This window comes from Otolemur garnettii, unplaced genomic scaffold (genome assembly GCF_000181295.1).
Source record: "Otolemur garnettii isolate 467f Iridium unplaced genomic scaffold, OtoGar3 scaffold00009, whole genome shotgun sequence".
Classification (NCBI taxonomy): Eukaryota; Metazoa; Chordata; class Mammalia; order Primates; family Galagidae; genus Otolemur; species Otolemur garnettii.
Window position 1 is genome coordinate 2377842 of NW_003852404.1, and position 7273 is coordinate 2385114.

The following is a 7273-nucleotide window of genomic DNA, read 5'->3' on the forward strand; positions in this document are numbered from 1 at the left end:
GTGATTATTCCATACCAGCCTCTGGGCTAAGCGCCTTACCATTGATTACCTCATTTTATCCTCACAGCCTCCCTGAGAGTGCCTCTTCTGAAAGCAGGAAGTCTTATCTTCCATTTCAGTTTTCCACAGCGCCTAGTACTGTCCCTGAGCACCTGCCTAGGGAGGCAACGAAAACTCGGTGGAGTCTTCAAGTCCTGCGAAGGAGAAAAAGGGCGAGGGGGCGGGCCTCTCGAGATGCACCGCCCATCTAACACACCACGCCTCTAGAACATGACATCACAATCAGGCCCCGCCCCTCATTGTCAGTCCCGGGAAGCCGGAGGAGGCGCCGGCTGTTGGGAGCCGAGCGCCGGAGCCCTTGGCGGGCGGGAGCGCGGGCCCGGGCCACGGAGGTGAGGGTCTGCAGGGCGGCGACGGGAACGCGGCGCGGAGGCCGGGGCGGGCGCGGGGAGAGGAGGGGGGCCGGAGTGGGGGCTGGCGGCCGGAGCAGGGGCCGGCCCCCATGGGGGTCGGGACACCCAGGGGCGACGGGGCGGAACAGGCGGGCACACCCGAGGGATGAAGTGTGGAGTTGTGGGGGAGAGTTTGAGTGGATTTTGGAGGGAGAGCTCGGGAGAGCGATTTGGGGAGGTGAGACCTTGAGAATGTTTCTGGAGTTGTAGGAAGAGAATCTGAGGAGATTTTTCTTCTGGAGGGGGAGGGAAGGTTCTGAGGTGACTTGGTGGGAGCGAGAATCTGAGGAGAAAGGTTTGGGGCAGAGACGCGGAGACATTTTCGAGGGGGCGGAGAAGAGTTTTTAGGTTTGGATTTGGGATGGGGGGCGCGGGGCGCCGGCCGGGTGGGGGCGGGGCGCGGCGAGCTGGTAGGGGGCCCGGGCGACCGGGGAGGGGGCTGCGCGGGGCCCGGCGGGCACCGGGGAGGAAGGAAGTGATCATACAGGAAGAGCCCGGGAGCTCCGGGCAGGAGGAGGAGGGAGGTTTGGGAGCGCGTCGGGCCGCCAAGCGTGCGGGACCGGGCTGCGGGGCGACAGGCGGGGACCAGGCGGGGAAGGGTCCCGCCGCCGCCGCCGCAGCTGTCGGCCGCGCCGGTCCGTGTCCTGGGCGCTGCTGGTCTCGTAGCCAGACCGCTGGGCCGGGAAGGAATTCGAGGCATTTGCTTTGTTTAAGTTGCCAGTAGACAGTCCTTAGGACTAATTAATGGTGGAATCTGCAGGGGGACGCGAGCGAGCGGGGCCGGAGCCGCCCTCCGCCCGCCCGCCGCGGTGAACTTTCCGCAGCCCGCCCCCCTGCGCAGCCCCCGCCCCGCGGCCCTGGCGGGGAAGGAGCCATGGCTTCCCGAAGCGCAGGAATGAAGTGCGGTTTCTGGGGCCGGTGGCCTCTGGCTGCCTGCAGGGAAGCCGGCGTCCTGGGGTGGCCGGGCTGGGGCTCGGGAGCCCGCTTTCGAGCTCTTGGAGGTGCCTGCGGTTTCTGTTAATAACCTTGGAGAAGGCTCTGCGGGCCGAGAAAGACCATCTTGCTTTGGAGCATCTGTTTCTTCATCGCGTCAGCCCCTTTCCTAACACTGCAGAGCTTGTTACGGCATGTTTCGGAAATGCCGAGGCCAGTGCTCACCCTTGAGGGTGGGAGAGGGGAAGAGAGTAGGCACCCCACCCCCCACCCCCCAAAACCCTGCAGTGTGTTCTCTAGAAGGCCAGAAACTGCCTGCAGATTCACTGTCGCACCTTCACCACTCCAATGACCTTGGGAAAAGGATTGTGCTGCTGAGCCCCTAGTGCCTTATCTATCGATTGAGGAGAAAATGCTCTCTGGACCTCCCTGCCTTTTGGGGATATTTTTGAGGGGTGGGGTTTGCTCAGGGTATTTCTTTTACAAACACTGCTGCAGTTCTGGCCTAAGGAGCCGGGCTTGTGTCTGCTCAGGGAGAATTCAGATCATCTAGTAAGATTTTACTACCTCAGATTAGGGAGGGAGGGGATTGCATTTTAGGGGGGATATTTTTTTCTGGAGAATCTGTACAGTATGTTCCAGATTGCTTTCTGTCAGTTTGTGTGCAGTTTTGGTGGCATTTGTGTGGTTAAATTGAATAACCCCCTTAGAAAATTCTTCTCTTGTCAGAAATAATTGTTTTGCTCAGAATTCCCCTTGGGGCAGATTAAGGTTTTGCTCAATTTACTCAGAAGAATTTTCCAGGTTTCTAAAATTAAATCACTTTTCTAAACATAGTAAAGTTGGAAAAGCTGGAAATAATGGGATGGGAGGGGAATGGGTTGGAGTATGAATAGGACAGCAAATAGATTCATTGTTGGCCAGCAATTAATAATATGGATTGTTAATTAGCCTTTCTAGTTTATCTTAATCTTAAATAATTTAAGACCAAGAAAGAGAACTAATATTGGTGAGTTACCTATTCTGTGACTAGTAATTGTGCTAAGTTGGTATATACCTTAGTCTTGCCAACAATTTTGTGAGGTTGTTGGCATCCTTGTTTTATAGATGAGCAAACTAAGAAAGTAAAGTGACTGTCCCAAGTTCGCACATACAACTAGTAAGAAGTGGAACTAGAATTCAAATCCAAGTTTGTTTTTAAGGTCCATGGTTATCTTCACTATGCATGCTGTCTTGGGAACCAGGAGACCTAGTTTCTAGGCCTTTGATTTAGCCACTGGATCACTGGACCTTAGAATAAGTCTGTTAGATCTGTTTTCCAATAATGTTGCCTTCTTTTCTTCCGGTGGTGTTGTCAGTGTGTTTCTGAGGTATGCTGTTTTTTGGTAAAAAGATTTTATGCAGTAGGGGGGTTAATTTTAGCTTATGATGGACCCACTTCTTTCTTTTCTCTCTTTTTTTCTCTCTCTTTTTTTGGGGGATGTATGACAGAGTCTCTTTTGCTCTAGGTTAGAGTACCCTGGAGTCAGCCTAATTTATAGCAAGCTCAAACTCTTGGGCTTAAGCATTCTTTTTTTTTTGTAGAAACAGACTCTCACTTTGTGGCCCTTGGTAGAGTGCTGTGGCATCACAGCTCACAGCAACTTCCAACTTCTGGGCTTAGGCGATTCTCCGGCCTCAGTCTCCGGAGTAGCTGGGACTATAGGAGCCCACTACAACACCGAGCTATTTTTTGTTTCAGTTTGGCGGGGGTCAGGTTTGAATCTACCACCCTCAGTGCCGGTGGCAGTGTCCTACCCACTGAGCCACAGGCACGGCCCTGGCTCAAGCATTCTTCTTGCCTCCTGCCACAACCTCCCAAGTAGCTGACTTTTTTTTTTTTTAATTTTTAGTAGGGTTTCACTCCCACTCAGGCTGGTCTTGAACTCCTGAGCTCAAGTAGTCCTCCCACCTCAGCCTCCCAGAGTACTAGGATTACAGGCGGGTACCACTGCGCCTGGCCGAGATGCAAGCATTTCTATGAAAATATGGTACCTAAGTGACCATACATTTAATTTATGTAATGGAAGATCATAGATAGCAAATAGCCCTTCTGTTGTCGAGATCATCTTTAAGGTGAAATTTATGATCAGAAACTGCCCCATTTTCATGTAAGATGACTTTTTTTTTGAGACAGTCTCACTATGTCACCCTCAGTAGAGTGTGGTGGCATCACAGCTCACAGCAACCTCAAACTCTTGGGCACAAGAGATTTTCTTGCCTCAGCCTCCCAAGTAGCTGGGACTACAGGCGTCCATCACAACGCCTGGCTATTTTTTCGTTCCAGTTGTCCTTGTTTAGCAGGCCTGGGCTGGGTTTGAACCTGTCAGCCCCATTGTATGTGGCCAGCACCCTAACCATTGAACTACAGGCGCCGAGCCATGTAAGATGACTTTTGGGTACATTGTCAGCTTATGAGTAAAGCATGTTACAGGTAGGATCCATATAGTCAAAGCTGAAAGATTTGGTTGTTAACTTTGATACATATAATAGATGCTCACTAACTGTTTCCTAAATGAATGAATATATGTGTTCTATTAAAAAAATCAGCTTTATTGAGGTATAATTACAATAAAATTTACTAATTTTAAGTGTACAGTTTGACAAGCTTTGACAAATGTATACAGTTGTATAATCACTACCACTATGCACATTATTATCTTTTAGGAGTTGGGTAGCAGATATATCCCTGGGAATGTTATGAGGTTTCTGTGCTGAGTTAATACTGTGAAATCAGAGTGAATACTAGACAGTTAGTGAGCCAACTTGGTAGGAAATAGGGAAATCTTAGGTATTTAATGTTGAGGTGAATGAAGAGTGCAAGAAAGGGAGAGAAACTTGTCTGATCAGAGGAAAAAAATGAATAAATTTAGGGAGAACAAGATTTTAATTTTAGGACAGGGGATACAGTTTGGGGGAACAGATTACCTAAGGACATATTAAGGAGTTGAACTTTTAACTTTTGTTTCCTTTTGAAATGGTAGCTACCTAAATATAAAACTTACCATCTTTGGGTATGCTGTGCTTAATACTTTATGGTTGTTCAAATAAGACTTAAGGGTGGGGATGCTATAAAGTTGTTGAAGGCCTTGCTCTTCCACATATGATAGAATAATGGCCTTAGTGTTGATCTCTAACTTGTTTTAGCTAAAAGTCCCCCAAAGTAAGAATACATTAGGAATTATGACTTGCTGGGAAGACATAAATTATTTTTTCCTTTTCTCCCCCCACCCCCAGTAGTAAGATAGGATTTTATTAGACAGAAAGGAATACAGAAGCAGTAAAAAACATCACCAGACCTTCTGGCAAAGGGGAAGACCCAAGTTGGAAAAATGTTTTTTCTTTTTCATAATTTCTTAAGTCACTGAACCTGGCCTATCTGCTTTAGCTTAAGTGTGTGTCTCAGAAAATGCTTGAAACCTCTGCTATTGAGCTTCTAGAAGAAGCCCCATTTCAACCTCTTAATCTCTCTCCTTTCACTCTCTCTAAGAGACAGGGTCTTGCTTTGTTGCCTAAGTTGGTCTCAAACTCCTGGACTCAAGAAATTGTCCTACCTCAGCCTCCTACTCTTTTCTCTTTATTCATTCTATTTTTGTGTATTAACTATTGTTTTATAAGCCTCCCCTCCACCCATGCATTTGTCTGAAAATGAAAGCTCTTATACATTGACCACTGACCTTCCATATACCATTAGGAAATAATAATTAAATTAAAATACCTTTCAGGCTCGGCACCTGTGGCTCAAATGGCTAAGGCACCAGCCACATACACCTAAGGTGCTAGGTTCGAATCCAGCCCAGGCCCACCAAACAACAATGATGGCTGCAACCAAAAAATAGCCAGGCATTGTGGTGGGCACCTGTGGTCCCAGCTACTTGGGAGGCGGAGGCAGGAGAATTGCTTGAACCCAGGAGTTGGAGGTTGCTGTGAGCTGTGATGCCATGACACTCTACCCAGGGAGATAGCTTGAGGCTCTGTCTCAAAAAAAAAAAAAAAAAAAAAGTAAAATACCCTTCAAACTACCTGTTCAAAATTTTGGGTAACTGTAGGGAGAAAATAATAACTCTATAAGGTAGTCATTACCCTCATTTTATACTTGAGGGAGCTGATCTCAGAGCTATTACTATCAGAGCTTAGTGAGGGATAGACAGTTGATTTGTCGCTTAAGTGTCAGATCTTTCTATTTCATTACACTTTCTGTTCTATCAGGGTGGAGGGTCAAGGGAAGAGCTTGAAAATACCATATGAAAATATTCTGTGCAGAAACTTTTTTTTTTGTTTTGTTTTTTGAGACGCTGTCACTATGTTGGCTGTGGTAGAGTGCCCTGGCATCACAGCTGACAGCAACCTCAAACTCTTGAGCTTAAGCACTTCTCTTGCCTTAGTTGCCCAAGTAGCTGGGACTAAAGGTGCTTGCCACAATGCCCCGCTGTTTTTGGTTGCAGTTTTCATTGTTGTTTAGCAGGTCTTGAACCCTCCGGCCTTGGTTTATATGGCTGGCGCCCTACTCACTGAGTTATAGGTGCCAAGCCCAGAAACTGGGTTTTAAAGTAAAAGAATAAAGAAAAAATAGAAAAAAAGAGAGCCATAATGTTCTGAGCATTGCTGTTTTTATCTGTTCTGAATTTCTAGAGCTACCTGCTTACGTTTTACAGAATTTGTAGTTCATTCGTTATTTCACAACTCCTTTCCCAGAATTGGCATTTATTCTTTATAAACATAATACTTTGTATTACTAGCTGTTTAAATTACCCCTTTTCCTATATTATGTGTATCTGAAAGCTTCTGTCAGCTTAGTCTGACATTCAAGATCACCTTATTTGGGGAGGTGCCTGTGGCTCAAGGAGTAGGACACCAGCCCAATATTTCAGAGGTGGCAGGTTCAAACCTGGCCCCAGCCAAAAAACTGGGGAGGGGGGATCACCTTATTTGCATATGCCCCTCTATTTACATTTTATCTGGACAGAGTAATCTTTTTAAAACATGTTATTAAAAACTTGCATAACACTCTAAAAAATAATTACAACTTTTTATTGAAGTATATAATATATATACAATGTACATAACAGTGAAATTTGATCCCCCCCCCCAACTGAATACACCCATATAACCAACACCCAGATAACAAACCACATTACCAGGCTCGGTGCTGGTAGCATAGTGGTTACAGTGCCAGCCACATACACTGAGGCTGGCAGTTCAAGCCCGGCCTGGGCCAACTAAGCAACAATGACAAATGCAGCAAGAAAATAGCTGGTTTTTGTGGCTGGCACCTGTGGTCCCAGCTACTTGGGAGGCTAAAGCAAGAGAATCACTGAAGCCCAAGAGTTGGAGGTTGCTGTTAGCTGTGATGCCACAGCACTCTACCAAGGGCGACATAGTGAGACTCTGTCTCAAAAAAAAGAAACAGCATTACCTAGATGTCGCAACCACATAAATGATCATGTGAGACACGCGAGATGGATTGACAGTACACACTGCAAGAAGTGAGTCTGTAAGAGGTGCAGGATAGCACTGAGCACTTCTTGCAGAGAGTCCTTTTATTGAGAAGATACATAATAGGCGGAAAGATTACTAAGCAAAGACATGCAGGGGCTGCATCCTCGGGGAAATGATCTCATAGATGCCAAGAAAGTATGTACTCAAGGAAATGATCTTCAAGGGTGGTAAGGAAATGATCTCAAAATACTAAATGCAATTTTTCTCCACTGATCCTTTAAGGAACCATCATAATGTAATCCTCTATACCTAGAAGCCCCTCCCCGAAATCCAATTCCCTTTCAATTCCTGCCTCCCTTCCATACCCAGGGTACTCACCATACCATCCCGATTTCTTTTGTTTTTTTTTT

General features: G+C 46.7%; 1 protein-coding gene across 1 annotated transcript in view; it reads left to right on the plus strand.

The window, feature by feature from the left end:
* Positions 1-299: 299 nt before the first annotated feature.
* Positions 300-7273, plus strand: part of LUZP1 (leucine zipper protein 1) — a 96741-nt gene continuing 89767 nt past the window's right edge. Inside the window, exon 1 of the mRNA XM_023509747.1 lies at positions 300-392. The gene's annotated coding sequence lies outside the window, so the exon portion shown is untranslated. The remainder of the gene's footprint in view (positions 393-7273) is intronic.